A 14,353-nucleotide genomic window follows, 5' to 3' on the forward strand; every position below is an offset into this window, starting at 1 on the left:
AGAAAATTGGCTGCCTCCAGCCTAGAAACCAAGGGTGCCAGTGGAGGTGAGCTTGAGGTGAGGAAGCAGAGGTGGGGCTGGAAGAGCACGCTGAGCGTGTGTGAGCAGATGGCCTCCCAAAGGACGCTCCGTCTGCTCAGCTGGTTCTAATGTGTCAAGGAGGGTGGTCTTGGGCCTGAACATTATAAAAACCCTGCAGCTGTCCTCCGTCTGGCGAGGGCCATTACCAAGGCGTGGTTTTGTCCTCCCTGGGCAGTGGAAAAGACAAGCCAAAAATCAGTCCTCCGAAGTAGACAGTGGTGATGGTTGCACAAGGCCGTGAATGTACTCAGTGCCACCAAATGGCAGCTTTAAAATGGTTTAAATCGTAAATTTTATGTATATTAGACAGCTTTAAAAAAAGTCAAGCCCTGGCTGTAGTGTCTTCTGCCCGAAGTGCTCCATTTACAAGGCTTGAAGAGGCAAACCTTTGTACCTCCTAGACTGAAAAGGAATTTTCCCCCTCAATGGTCAGAAGCCCCGTTCCTCCCTTTGGGTGGGGTGCCAATAACTTTATTGGGGGCTTCTGATTGGCTGGGACTTTGCCCCCCCCCTGTGCTGGGAGAGTGCATTGAGGCTGAGCCCGCCCCTTTGGGAAAGCAAGTTCCTTTCAGGGCTGCTCTGAGCTACTCTGGAGAGAGAGGCCGGTGGTGTGGGGCTCCTCTGCCCGGGTGATGTCAGCGCCCGTTGGACTCCTGGGTCTGGTCCTGCTCTGGGCGCTGGCAGCAGTGGCTTCAAGGAGTAAGTGGCTACAGTCCCGGTTCTGTCTGGACGAAGGGCAGCAGCCCAGATCCCCAACAGCGTTTTTTTGCAGCCAGATGCCTGTTTATCTGGCCCTCCGCTGCCTCCCTTGGTTTTGTCTTTCCTGGGGATAAAGAGGGAGAGATTATATGTCTCACTTCCATCTCCCACTAACACCCCCTGGAAACTGAGACCAGCTCTGGCATGCTGAGCCATGAAACGCTGACTCCCGGGCTCCCGGAGGCTGAGTGCAGCATGGTTAGCTGTCTGTGTGAGGTGCCAAGCTTGAAGACAGCTAAGCAGCTCCTGTATGGGTGACTCTGTGAAATGAATTTGTACGTTTTGCCTATTTACTGCAGGAGGGGGTCTGTGGCAGCACTATCCAATAAAAATCTACTGCAAGTCAACATATAATTTAAAATTTCCTAGCGGCCACATTTAAAAAGTATAAAAAAGGAGCAGGTGAAATTAATTTCAATATGTTGTACCTTACCCTGTATATCTAAAATATCATTAGAAAATGGAGTCGATATAAATAAGATGAAGGAGATACAGTTCCCATTCTTTGAAATCCAGTGTGTATGTACTTTATATTTAGAGCCCAGTATTTCCATTTGGATGCTAAACCGTCATTGCAAATACTTGACCTGGATTTAGATGTCCTAATACGTAGAGCGAAAAAAGTAGGGTCATCCACTAGGTTGTTTCAAACATACTTAAAAGTTGTCCTGTAACTGACTTGAATATCAGTTTTTAATTTAAATTTAAATTCGTTAAGATGACATCAAATGAAGTCTCTCCATGACACCTGCCACATATCAGATGCTGTCACATGTGGCTGGTTCTGTTGTACCAGACGGTGCAGGGCAGGTCACAGCTGTTTTAGTCACTGTATTTTCAGTACCTGTTTGCCTAGCGCATGGTAGGTACTCGGTAAATCTGTGTTGGCTGGATCAATGATTGAAATGGAGGTCAGAACTGACATCTGAGAAAGATGAAACGAGACTCGACTTCATTTCCCGGCTGTAGAGATGATGTGGATTTTAGTCCATTGCAGATTTCTCCCTAGAAGTGAATAGGAGCTGATGGAACGATGTATTACCTCCCAACACTCAATATTTTTCCCTCCTTGGTTGAGCTACTGAGTAACACCTTTGAATGATCTTTGTTTTTCTGAAACGTTAAAAACATTTTAGATGTGTTTTTTTAAGTGCTGGAGAAATACCGTGTTTCCCTGAAAATAAGACCGGCTCTTATATGAATGCTCCAAAAGAGAAATTAGGGCTTATGTTCAGGGGATGTCATCCTGAAAAATCATGCTAGGGCTTATTTTCCAGGTAGGTCTTATTTTCGGGGAAACACGGTAGAAGGGAAAGAGACTTAGTTCAAGCAGAATGCTCTCAGAACATCTCTTGCTTCTGGAAGCTCCTGGTGGGGGCGGGGGCGGGGGTGGCAGGCCACACTGCTGCCTGGCTGGGCAGGAGGTACGTCCAGCAGACCTGGAGGTTATTGGTCTTGTCGCTCAAGCAGACAGGCAGAATGCTGGGTCTGTGCATGGGGCATTTAATGCTGATGCGTAAATATGGCAATTTGGTACCCAGGGTCCAAGTTGTCAAGGGTTGAAAGAACGTTGGAAGGGAAATCAATTGGGTTAAATGGGGTTTTAGCCATTGATATTCTACTTTAATGCCAAGAGCATTTGGTTAGATGAGCCAGAATCTTTTTTTTTTTTTTTTTGAGCCAAAATCTTCAGGGGTAAAAAACCCTGCCAAATATCCTGCCGTGTTCTGTTGTGTCAAAGGGTCTAAACCAAATGGTGTAAATGGCACTTTTCCCCCATTTTGTGGCAGCTTTTTGTTTTGTTTTATTGTTTTGAGGGATTAAACAGGCTGGCATGTGTGATGATTACCGGTTGAGGCACAGTGGGGTGGTTTTGAGGATAGAAATGGTATTATTGAAAAGCCATCGTACGAAAATGGCCACAGATGGGCACCTGGCTAAGACCATGCTGGGAGGGCACAGATGGTGCCCAGGAAACATCCAGGTAAGTCACTGGAAGGAAGGACAAACGGGATTGACAGTAGATGAGAATCGGGGGCTTCAGGTTGGGATGGGCAGAGGGAGGGATGCTGACCCTTCGCAAGAAGAGGGCCTGGGGGTCCCTGGCAGAGGGTCCTCAGTGGCCTGAGGTGGACGGCTGAGTAGGCCCCTGTCCCATTCTGTTCATACGCAGGTTGTCCTCTGCCGCTTAGATGAGGGGGAAATGAGGTGTCATGAGACCCACCAGAGAGCAGCTCTAGATATCACTGCTTACTGCTGAAGCCTCTTGGTTGTGCGTTTGTTGGTTCATCCATTCATTGATTTATTCATTCATTCAGCCATGTACTCATTCATGATGAAGTCGTGGTTAAGGCTGTGGACTCTGGAGCCAGGGTGCCTGGCTTCAAACCTCGGCTCCACCACTAACTAGCTGTGTGCCCTTGGGCGAGTCACTTAAGGTCTCTGTGCCTCAGTGTCTTTATCTGTAAAATGGGAGGAATAATAGCACTTACCTCAGGGAATTGTGGGGAGGTTGAAGGAGTGAGATACATAAATTGCTTGGGACAGTGCCCAACAAACAGTATGTGCCGTATACGTATTGATTGTATTCACTTATTCATTTATTCATTCATTCCAGTCTCTACTGGGGACCAGATACTTTCCCAGGAGCTGGGGAATACAATGTTAAATAAGACAACCAAAATAACGTAATCATATAAAATTTTATAAGAATAATGAAGAGAATGAGGTAGTAAGATAAAAGACTGAAAGGGGGGGACCTACTCTGGACAGGGTGGTCATGAAGGGCCCCGCTGGAGACAGGTGTTTGTGCTGAGGACTACAGGAGCTTAGGATGTGGAGAGTAGGAGGAAGGGTGTTCAGGCAGGAGGGAACGGCATGTGCAAAAGCCTGGAACTGGAGAAGAAACACCAGTGTGTCTGGAGGGCAAGTGAGGTGAGGTGTGGCCAGTGGGGCAGGCAGAGGTGGCTCTTCTGGTAAATATTTTATTGTAAGTGTGCGTGAGTGGGGAGAACTTAGGCGCTGCTAAGCAAACAGTGATGTTGATGGGTTTTAAGTTTTTAAAAGATGACTCTAGCTGTGGAGGATGAATTGTGGATACAGGGAAAGAGTTAGGAGGCTGCTGCATTTGTCTGGGCAAGAGGTGTGGCTTTGCCTAGTGCGATGGACATGGAGACACGTGGATGGAGAGAGAAGGATGGATGGAGGGATGGATGGAGGGAGGGAGGGAGGGTAGAGGGAGAGATGGATAGTTAGATGATGTAGGAAGGAAGGGAAGAAGAGAGGGATGGATATATGGAGGGAGGAAGGGAGGGAGGGAGGAAGACAGAACTGTATCTGTTGATGGAATTGGCAGAACTTGCTAACATTGGACCTGGGATTGATGATAAGAGAAAAGAGTGGAAACACAGGTGACTGCCAGGTCACTGGCTTGAGAAATGGGCTGGGGGAGGGGAGATGGTGGTGCCTGTACCCAAGATGGGGAAGAGAGGGTGGGTGGCAGGTGAGGAGGTCACTACTGGCCCTATGAGAGAGAAGAGAGCTGGCATTATCCTTTCTTGTCCCTTTGGCCTCCTGGATTCTTAATGTCCTCTTTTATGAGCAGGCCAGTGTCCCATGCCTCCGTCTGGCTTTGCCCTGGTTCCATCTGATTGGTGATTTCATAAGTCCCAGATTCACTGGAGGGACAGGCGGCCTCCTGTATGAGGGCATGCGCAAATGAGCAAGTCTCCCAGGACACCTATCACACCTCTTGTGACCAGATGGGGTGGGGGTGGGGGATGATGCTGACGGCAGCAGGTATGGTTAGGGGACCTGCAAAATCACCCCGTCATCAGCCTTTAGAGAAGCAAACAGCACAGGGTAAAATGCCGTAGCCATCCCAGCCCCCAGGCTGTGGGGCTTTTCCTCATCCCTTGTGGTCCCCAGGCAGCATTGAAGTCTTCAGCCAAGTGATTCTATTTGCATCTTGGGATGCAGTAGATGAGAAAACACTGGGGCAAATTCTTTGCAGAGAGAGAAGCATTTTGGGAGTGTGAGGTGTAGTGACATTTGAGCTCAATGAAATCCATGTGAAAATGTTAATTCAACTGCGAGGAGAAGGGCGGGGCATCATAATTAATACGTTGTATTTCACAATTGATCCCCTGGTCTAAATAGAAAGTTAGAGAATCACAGACCTCTCTGTTCCCTACATCAGATCTTTTCTAAAGCAACTACTCCCCCTCCTCTCCCTCTAATACCCTGAATCTGGCCAGCTTTACAGCTGTCTCCTGTAAATATCAGGATAACCTCAGCTCCACTCCACCCCCTGTCCCCATTTGACATCCACCAAGAAAGCAGCTAAGCAGTCAGACTGCCAAGGTTTGGATCCCAGCTGTGTGACCTAGGGTAAGTTAGCTAACCTCTCTGAGCCTCAGTTGCCAATTCTGTAGAATGGAGAAATTAGGAGTACCCACCTCAAAGGAGGTTATGAGGCTTAAATGAGTTAATGTAAATGTAGGCCCATGGTTCTCAACCAGGATGTTTCATCTCCCCAGGGGCATTTTGCAATGTCTGGAGACAGTTTTGCTTGTCACAACTTGAGTATGCTACTGGCATCTACTGGGCACAGGCTAGAGAGGCTGCTAAAATCCTGCAGTGCACAGGATAGCCCCCCGGCAGAATTATACAGCCCAAAATAACAGTAGTGCCAAGGCTGAGAAACTCTGCTCCATCTAAAGCTCTTAAAAGAGAACCTAGCACATGACAACACTGGCGGACATTTATTAAGCACTTAATGTTATTATCATTATTTTCTTTACCCTTGTAGGCGTATGCAGCCCTCCAGACTCTCCCAAGCTGGGAGCAGGCAGCGCAAAGCCTAGATGGCAGCGAGGTGGTGGGAACAAGCATGTCTAATTAGTCCAGGTGGGGTTGGGTCCCAGCAGGTGAAGGACTACCAAGGTGACACTGCGTCTTCTGTCTGCCCTCCAGGGTCAGCTGATCCCCACCTTCCCGTGGGCGCCCCATGCATGTTATGTTTCCACCAACACCAGCACTGGCCTGCTTGGTCACCCTTGACGTGCTTGGCTCATCCCAGATGGCCTTACAAGTAAGTGTCTTGGGCAACTAGGAGGCCACGTTGACACTGGGAAGGACCAAGAGGAAGCCATAGTCAGTCCTTTAAATTTCCAATTTGTCTAATAAACAGAGAGGAGCTTGATGAGGGATCTTAAATTCAACAGGTGAGGGCTCTGGGGAGTAACATGGGAACGGGGCACCATTTTGGTTGTAGGAGGTGCCACAGGGAGGGAGTAGCAAGGATTAAGGAAGGAGTGAGGGTGTTCCTTGGAACAAGTAGAGCCACAGGATGGGGACAAGTTGTGTCCTTGGGAGGACTGAGGGTCCCAACCGGGGAACCTGCCGGTCCCAACCGGGGAACCTGCCGGTCCCAAGGGTGAGCAGAGTCAAACCAAGTCAGGGCTTGTAGACAAAGGAACAGACAGGCTGGGGCCTCCGGGCCTGCCCTGGGCTCCTTTGTACGGGGCACTGGCCTCACGGTGCCTGGGTCCACAGGCTCTGCTTAAGGACAGTGGTGAGGGGGAGTGGCGGGTGAGCTTCAGAAATGTCCGCCAGTCTTAGCACGTGCTAGGTTCTCTTCTAAGAGCTTTTGACGTAGCACAGTTTCTCAGCCTTAGCACTAATATTTCGGGCCGTATAATTTTGTGGGGGGCCGTCCTGTGCACTGCAGGATGTTTAGCAGTATCTCTGGCACCCCCAGCTGTAATCCTGGTTCAGTCAAGGCCAGATTATGAGCTAGACCCACTTGGTGGTTGACGGTTTCTTTTCGTCACGAGTTTCCTGAAGCTCCCCCGTGTTCTTGCAAGTGGGGGTGCCTATCCATTCTTCTCGGTCCCCTTTCTGATGACTCATGTGTTTCCTGGACAAGCCCTCCCACCCGGCATAAATAACCTCTGCGTTTCTACCAAAGTTTTATGTCATACTTGGAAAGCGTTTTTTTAATTGGCTGGAACACTTACTGATAGAGAGTTTCTCAAAACTGTTTTGTTATGCTTTCGTGTAGACCACAGGGTGGGGATTTTCCATAGGGTGGGGTTTTTCACGAGGTGGGTCTGAACTGCCTCTGCAAAATGTCTGTCCTGATCCGAGCTGCCCCCTTTTTTAAGAGTCTTTGCTGTCCTTTCATGTCCATCAAAACACTAGTGGTTCTTTTTCTGCAGGGCCAGTTTTCACAAAGCAAATCGTGTACCACTGCTGTTTTATTCATTTGTTTGCTTTGTTTATAGCATTAAAAAAAAAAAAAAACGATAAAGTCGACTGTTGGCAAGAGTAGAAAGAATTGGCTTGTTTTGGAGATTTTCAGTGAAAAGAGATTTACAGCCACACAGGAGGCAATCAAATATTTTTGTGTGTGAAAATAAGTATTTAGAACAATGGCATTTCATAAACTGAACACGCCTGTACAGCCACCGCCCGATCAAGAAACCACGCATAATCCCAGTAAGTGCCCCCCGTCTGCCTTCTGATCCCTTCTCCCAAAGGCCCTCCTGATTTCTAGCACCACAGACCAGGTTTGCATGTCCTGGAACTTCTCTTTAACGGAATTAGACGGGATGTCCTCTTTTGGCTTTTTTTCTTTTTCTTTTTTGTGGTAACACGTACATAATGTAAAAGTGGCCATTGCAAGTGTACAAGTCAGTGGCATGGAGTACATTCATAATGGTGTGTTCCCATCACCACTGTGCATCTCCAGAACTTTTTCATTATCCGAAGCAGAAGCACTGTCCCCTTCAACGCTAGCTCCTCACTCCTCTTTCCCCCAGCTGCTGGTAACATCTGTTCAACTTTCTGTCTCTGAATTTGCCTTCTATATAAGTGCAGTCACTTATTGTAATCAGTATGTGACTTTAGTATCTGGCTTCTTTCACTTACTGTAATGTCTTTAAGCTTCATCCACACCGTAACATGTACCAGCACTTTATTCCTTTAAAAAAAAATCAGTTCTTCATTGTAAAAAGCATGTAATATAAAACTTACCCTCTTAACCATTTTTAAGTGGACGGTTCAGTAGGTTTTTAAAAAATCTTCCATGTCTCTATTTAACTTGGAGGACAGGGCTAATGGCTAGCTTTCAAACAAGTGGTCAGACAATAAGTGGTATTGATAACATGGCTGAGACATTCATTGTCTAGGGCAACAGCTCACTGCCAAGTCAAACTGTATTTCACCCCAAGATTTCAAGCTTGGACGACTAGGGACATGACAGATCCTGTGATGGAGGAGGGGAGCTGCTTTTGAAAAGACAGAGCAACTGGGTTTTAGACAAGATGAATGAGGATTAGTTGGCTTTGAAAAAAGGAAATCAAGGGGCAGTGAAACTAGTCTGTGGATACGTGTCAATATACGTCTGTCCAAACCCACAGAATGTACAATCCAAGGGTGGACCCTCCTGTCAACTATAGACTCTGCGTGATAATTACATGTCAGTGTAGGTTCGTCACTTACGACACATGTCCCACTCTGGTGGGAGATGCTAATGGGGGAGGCTGCGCATGTGTGGGGGTGATGGGGGTGTATGGGAAATCTCTGGACCTTCCCCTCATTATTGCTGTGAATCTAAAACTGCTCTAAAAATAATCTATTTTAAAAAAGTGAAATAAGTCATGTTAGGGTGATTTTAGGTGTTAGGGGTGATTTTATTTTTCATCTTTAGAAAGTCCTTCTTTTGCAATAAGTACACACACACACACATGCGTGCACCGTGTGTATATGTGGTGTTATTGGGACACCTGAGTCTTTTATTCATGACGGGCAAAGTCTTTCTCTGTTTGCTTTGCAAGCCTAACATATTTTTCTTTATACTGTATAGCCACATGAATCTCTCACTGAAACTTCCAGGGCCCTTTTGGGCAAAATGAGAAGCTAATGAAAATTTTCTGAATACTTAGCTGGGGGCAGTAGGTGCCTGACTGTTTGAATTATTTACCCCTGGAGATATCCAGTGTCTACCAGCCAGACAATAGAACCTTCTGCTCAAGGGGGGCTCTCTCTGCCTAGCCCCCAACATGGATCATGTTGGGCCCCAGAACTGTTTTGCAGGTGGGGGTGCAGGTATGATCCTGGGATATCCCGAGAGGGGCCACCAACTGCCAATGCTTCAGCTCCAGATTTGTAGGGGGTGTCCATCCTGGGAAAAGGTTACAGTTCTGAAGGAGTCAGAGAGTTGATGCAAGACACTGGGCCTTGCTCCCGATGGATGGGCCCTGTACCCTCTTCCGATGGCTGGCGGGCAAGAGGGCACCAAGTTAGATCAGAAGAACCCAGTTAGGGTGACGTCCCTGCACTAGAGAGATGCCATCTTGGACTGACATTCACAGAGAGTGCCACCTTTATGTCTGTGTTGAGCACGTAGACCAAACCATTGATGACGTAGGGGCTGTCACAACGTCGGAATCCTGAGTGACTCCAAATAGCCTCGGTGGGGTGGCCTCCCCTTACCTGGTGGAAGGCACTCCCCCATATCTCCTGCCTGTCACCCCCAGCATATCCAGATTTTATGTCTGCCAGGCACCCTCTGGGCATCGTCCTTGAGAACATTCTGGAAGGCACTGGGCACCATGGGCGCCTGCCTCTTTTCCCTCTCCCTCTCTGTTAAGATGGAGGTTTTCCTGGAGACTCACGGCTTCTCCCGTCCCAAGCTAAGCCCCCCTTTGTGACCCAGCCAAGCCTGGAATTCTACCTCTGGTGTGTTTCCTAGGACTCCCTGACAGTGGCCTCGATGCTCAGTCCAGCCACCAGCCTGAAGACAAGCCCTAAATCTTCACAGATTCCTCTTCCTCTTTTATTGCAAATTCATTTGTTACAAAATAAAGTCTTTGTGTGGGCGACGGGGATGGCTGGGGTTCACCGAGGGGCAGATGGACCCCCGCTGAAAGGTTTAAGGCGCGCCCCTCCGAGGGGGCTGCGGCTCTATTGTCCCTGGGCTTCTCATCAGAAATGCTAAGTCAGGGGCCAGTGTCAGATGCTTCAGACCAGACTGACATTTGTTATTCTGGAAGGGGCGGGCGCCATTAGCATTTCTCTAGCTCCAGGCCTGAGACCCAGGGGGCTGCCTCCACAAGGACCCCAGACTCTAGCTGGAGCTGGAGAGGGGGCAGTGACCTCCCGGGGAGGTACAAGTAGGGACAGTTTTGTCCCTCTGGGTTCTGCCTGGCTGGCTGGCTGGTGAGGTTGGGGGCCTGGGCAGTTTCCCCTTCATCACTGGGGCACCTCTTTCTTCTACCCGGTGACCACAGGTGGGGACTTCACCATCCCTCACTTCCCCCCGCCCCCTCCTATCACTGGGCAGATATTAGACACAGACTCCTCTCTGCCAGGTGAGGGGTGGCTGGAAGAGCAGTGGGCTGAATTCTGGTCCCAGTTCCTCCCTGACTTGCTGTGTGACTCCGTCCAGTAGCTTGCCTTCTCTGAGCCGCATGGCCTCTGCACAATGACGGGGTCTTCTGAGACCCGTGGCACTGGAGCCAGCTTCCCTGGGATCACACCGCTCTGTGCCTGTTTCCTCATCTGTAATGTGGGTGGGGGGTGCTAAGTTCCTCCCTGGTGGGCTGGGAAAATGATTAGCTTTGGAACGCAGAAGCTCTTGGCAGCTCAGCTCCTTAGGACTTCACGCTGAGGTCACACATGTATTTTTGTCCAAGTGGTGACAAGGCTGGGGGCAGCTATGAGCAAAGTGTTGGCTGCACTGCATCATTTGATTCAGAAGTTGCTGGAGATCGCCGCTGAGGAGGGAAGAAAGGCCATTGGGGGACTTGTGGGGGTACCCGGGGTGCTTCCTGTGGTGGCTGACCTAAAGGAGGGGTTTTGTAGGAGGGGCAGGGGTGCTGTCGTCCTGACAGTGAGGAGGTGGCCCACCTGATGCCCTCCTGCCTGCAGCGCTCACCCTGGGCCACGTCCTGCTTTGTTTGGTGCTGCTGCATGGTGGCATGACCCTCCTGTGTTTCCGCCATGCTGAGCCTTGCTGGCCATGGAGGGCCTGGTGCTGGGCCTGGTGCTGAGCCTGGTACAGGGCCTGGTGCTGAGCCTGGTACAGGGCCGCCTGGAAGCCCTTGACCTGCCAGGAAGTGAGGCCAGGAGCCTGGAGAGGTGTTGGGGGAACAGAGGGGAGCAGGGGCTGACCAGGCTTCTTGCCCAGTGGACACGGTGGGCAGATCTCCCACCAACTACCAGCAATGCTGCCTGGCTGCACAAGGTCGAGGACCTGGCCTGAACCCCCCTTTTCTCCACATGGTCTAGCAGCTGGGCCTGGCTTCCCGCCTGCTCTGCCTGCAGAGTTTCCAGACCTGCGAGCTGAGGGAGGCCACCTGCACAGAGCTGGGTGCTCTGGGGCCCCTCTCCGAGAAGCAAGTGCAGTACAGATGCAGACTCCGTCCTCGCTCACCCTGCTGCGTGAGCTACCCCTGAACCTGGCAGTCACAGGTGACGGAGGGCGGGTGTGGGGACCCTCAGAGGAGCCGCACGGCCTCCTCTGGCCAGAGGGGCTAGAGCAGGCCTAGGCTCCATTGCTCTGTCCCTGTGTGGACACCTTGGAACCATTTCTGAAAATGGCCATCGCCAGAAGAGTTTCTCCAGAAGTTTCTGCTGACTCAGATGGCTCAGGCTTGGTCTGGTCCTTCTTCCTGGGTTGCCCTCAGTGGAACTGGGATCTTTCGGAGCCTAGCTTTTGTTGGAGAATTTACCTTATGTCTGATGACCAATCAGCCTGACCATTTTGGGGGTGAGCTGACGCAGGCTTCCTGATTTTTCTGGAAAGTTCCTGCCAATACATAGCATTTCCTGGAGCTTGGCTCCTGCCCTGTTTTGCATGGACAGAAACAGCAAGGCAGGTGTTTGAGAGACGGAGATCTTCATCCATGATGAAAACCAGTTATTTCCCCGAATAATGAAGTAAGAATGATTAAGTCTTCTTGCTGACATTTTGGAAGGATTTACTGTGGGTCGGGAGCTGCACTGGGCACTTGATCTGAATTATTTTACTCAATTCTCATCATGACCCCAGTAGGAAGGTACTGTTACTAGTTACATTTTTAAAATAAGAAAACTGTGGCTTCAAGAGGAGAAATGACTTGTCTGAGGTCATACTGCTAGTGAGAGGCAGGGCTGGGTCTTGAACCCTTGGCTGGTGGTCGTAAGGAGAGCCCAGCAGATGGGGGCTGAAGCCTGGGGGCGTCCCAGTGTTCCCTCTGGCTCCATGGGCCCCGGCTAAGGTCCCAGCCTGGCCTGCCCCCTGCGTCCTCCCTCAGGCTCAGTATCTCACATCAGGACCTCGTGGCTCCCCCTTGAATTGAATGAGCTTTTTATCTTTCTTTAGACAGCTTCCTGGAGGGATAATTCACATATTGTACCATCATCCATTCAAAGTAAACAATTCAGTGGCTTTTAGTATATTCATTGAGTTTTGCGTCTATTACCGCAATCAACTTCACAACTTGTATGTCACCCCAAAAAGAAACCTTGCAGCCATTTGCCGTCACCCCCAATCGTCCTACCTTTGCCAGACGCTGGCTACCACTCATCTACCGTTTGCCTCTGTGGATTTGCCCATTCTGGGCATTTCTTGTAAATAGAATCATAGAGCATGTAGCCTTTTGGGTCTGGCTTCTTTCATTTTGCATCATGTTTGCGAGGTCTATCCATGTTGTCGTGTTTTTTGTTTTGTTTTGTTTTTGCCGAACAATTCTCTGTTGTGTGGATGAGCTTTTCATATTTTCTCTGTCAATCCCAAGAGGGCTTTGGAGTTAGAACTGGATCCCAGCCCTGACTTGTGGTGTGGAATTTGGGCCACTGGCTTTGCTCTGTGCCTCAGCTTCCTCAGCTGTAAATATAGGAGCACACCAACCCTTACCCCAGAGGTTATGGGAAGATTTAAAGAAAATGGTTAAGGCTTTTAGCACAGGGCCTTGCATGTGGCATCTGTAAACTCTGGTCCACGCCCCCCTGGCCCCCTTCTTTATAGAATCTGAATTTCCCAAAGACACAGAAACGGGTCTTTATCCCTCCTTTACATTCCGCGCCTGGCTTAGATAGCTCTGGCTTGTTCTAGTCTTTTCTTCCTGAGTTGTCGTCTGTGGGAGGAATCTTCTGGTTCCCAGCTTTTGTGGGAACTAGATCTGAAGACGTTTAGTGGGTCTTCAGGAGGGTGCCTGGGCTCTGGGGGTAAAGCTGTGACCACAGCAGACTCGATCCCCATCACCCTGAGGCTGACACCCTTATGGGAGAGAGAAACCACACAGGTAAGAGCATGGCAAGGTGGTTTGAGATGTTGATATGTGGCAGGAATGAAATTAAATAGCCATGTGATGGCAAGTGACCTAGACAGGATGTCAGCAGGGCCTGTCTGAGGAAGTGACATTTTTACTGAAGGTGAGAAGGGGCCGGCTGTGGGAAGATGTGGGAAAGCGTGCCCAGGGAGAAAACAGTGCAGAGGACCTGAGGCAGGAGTGGGCCACGTGTGTCCCAGGTTTCTGGCTAAGGAGAGGTCTAGGAGCAAGTGGGGGGAACGTGCGCCAGCGTGCGGACAGACAGTGAGGGCGGGCAGACGCCGTTGGACAGCACCTGAAAGGCACAGCCGTTCGCTAAGGAGCATTGAGGCTCAGGGTGGGTGGTCTGGGAAGTGGGGACGGTGAAAATCCTCACAGCTGATGGCCCATCCCTCACTGATGGGTAAAAAGGTTGGTTCCCGACTTTTGCTGTTGGCAGCAGCACTGCCGTGATTTTCCTCATGTGTGTCCCCTTCTCCTGTTGCCTGAAACATGCTGAAGGAGGCATGGACGGATGTAGGTGCACCTCCCAGGGCCTCTGGCTCACTCTGGTGTCCCCCCACGTGGTCATCCCTGTCCAGCCCTCCCTGTCTCAGAGCCAGATGATAGCAACTGAATCCCACACAGCCTGATGTACGAATGGGAGGAGACGCTGTCCCGTGTCAGTGAGGCAGCTGTGCCTGGCTCAGACCACAAGCTGTGAGGTAAGTGACATCTCCAGCCCCAGGCCGGAGTTTGCCTTGGGCCTGGTTCCTTGGTACATCCTCCTATTCCTGTCGGATCCTCAGTTTACCTTCCCAGAGTGTCAATATCAGGCCCGCTGTGTACAGTTGGGCAGGTTGTGCACTGCACATCTGAGACTGGTTGCAAAAACAGAAGGGGAAGAAATCTAGCTGGTGTGCGCCAGGCCTTGTGCCCCGGAGCAGGTTGGGTCTGAGCAAAGAGGAGGCCTTTTTCTCAACTCTCTGTCTGTGGGCAAACAGTCCTGTTGGTCCCACAGTATCACCTTCTGAACCTGGCCTGTCCTAGAGATCTTGAGCAGTCTCCAGCCGTATCCCAGCCTCAGCATTGAGGACTTCCGCTCAAGTCCCAAACAAGTCAGAGGAGCACAGCCCAAGTCTTCCCTGAAACCTCCGTCTGTTTAAAGTCGAGGGTGGCGGGGAGTGATGTGGATGGAGGTCACGTGGTCCAGT

This window comes from Rhinolophus sinicus, chromosome 10 (genome assembly GCF_057876585.1).
Source record: "Rhinolophus sinicus isolate RSI-liver-muscle chromosome 10, RSI-T2T, whole genome shotgun sequence".
Taxonomy (NCBI): Eukaryota; Metazoa; Chordata; class Mammalia; order Chiroptera; family Rhinolophidae; genus Rhinolophus; species Rhinolophus sinicus.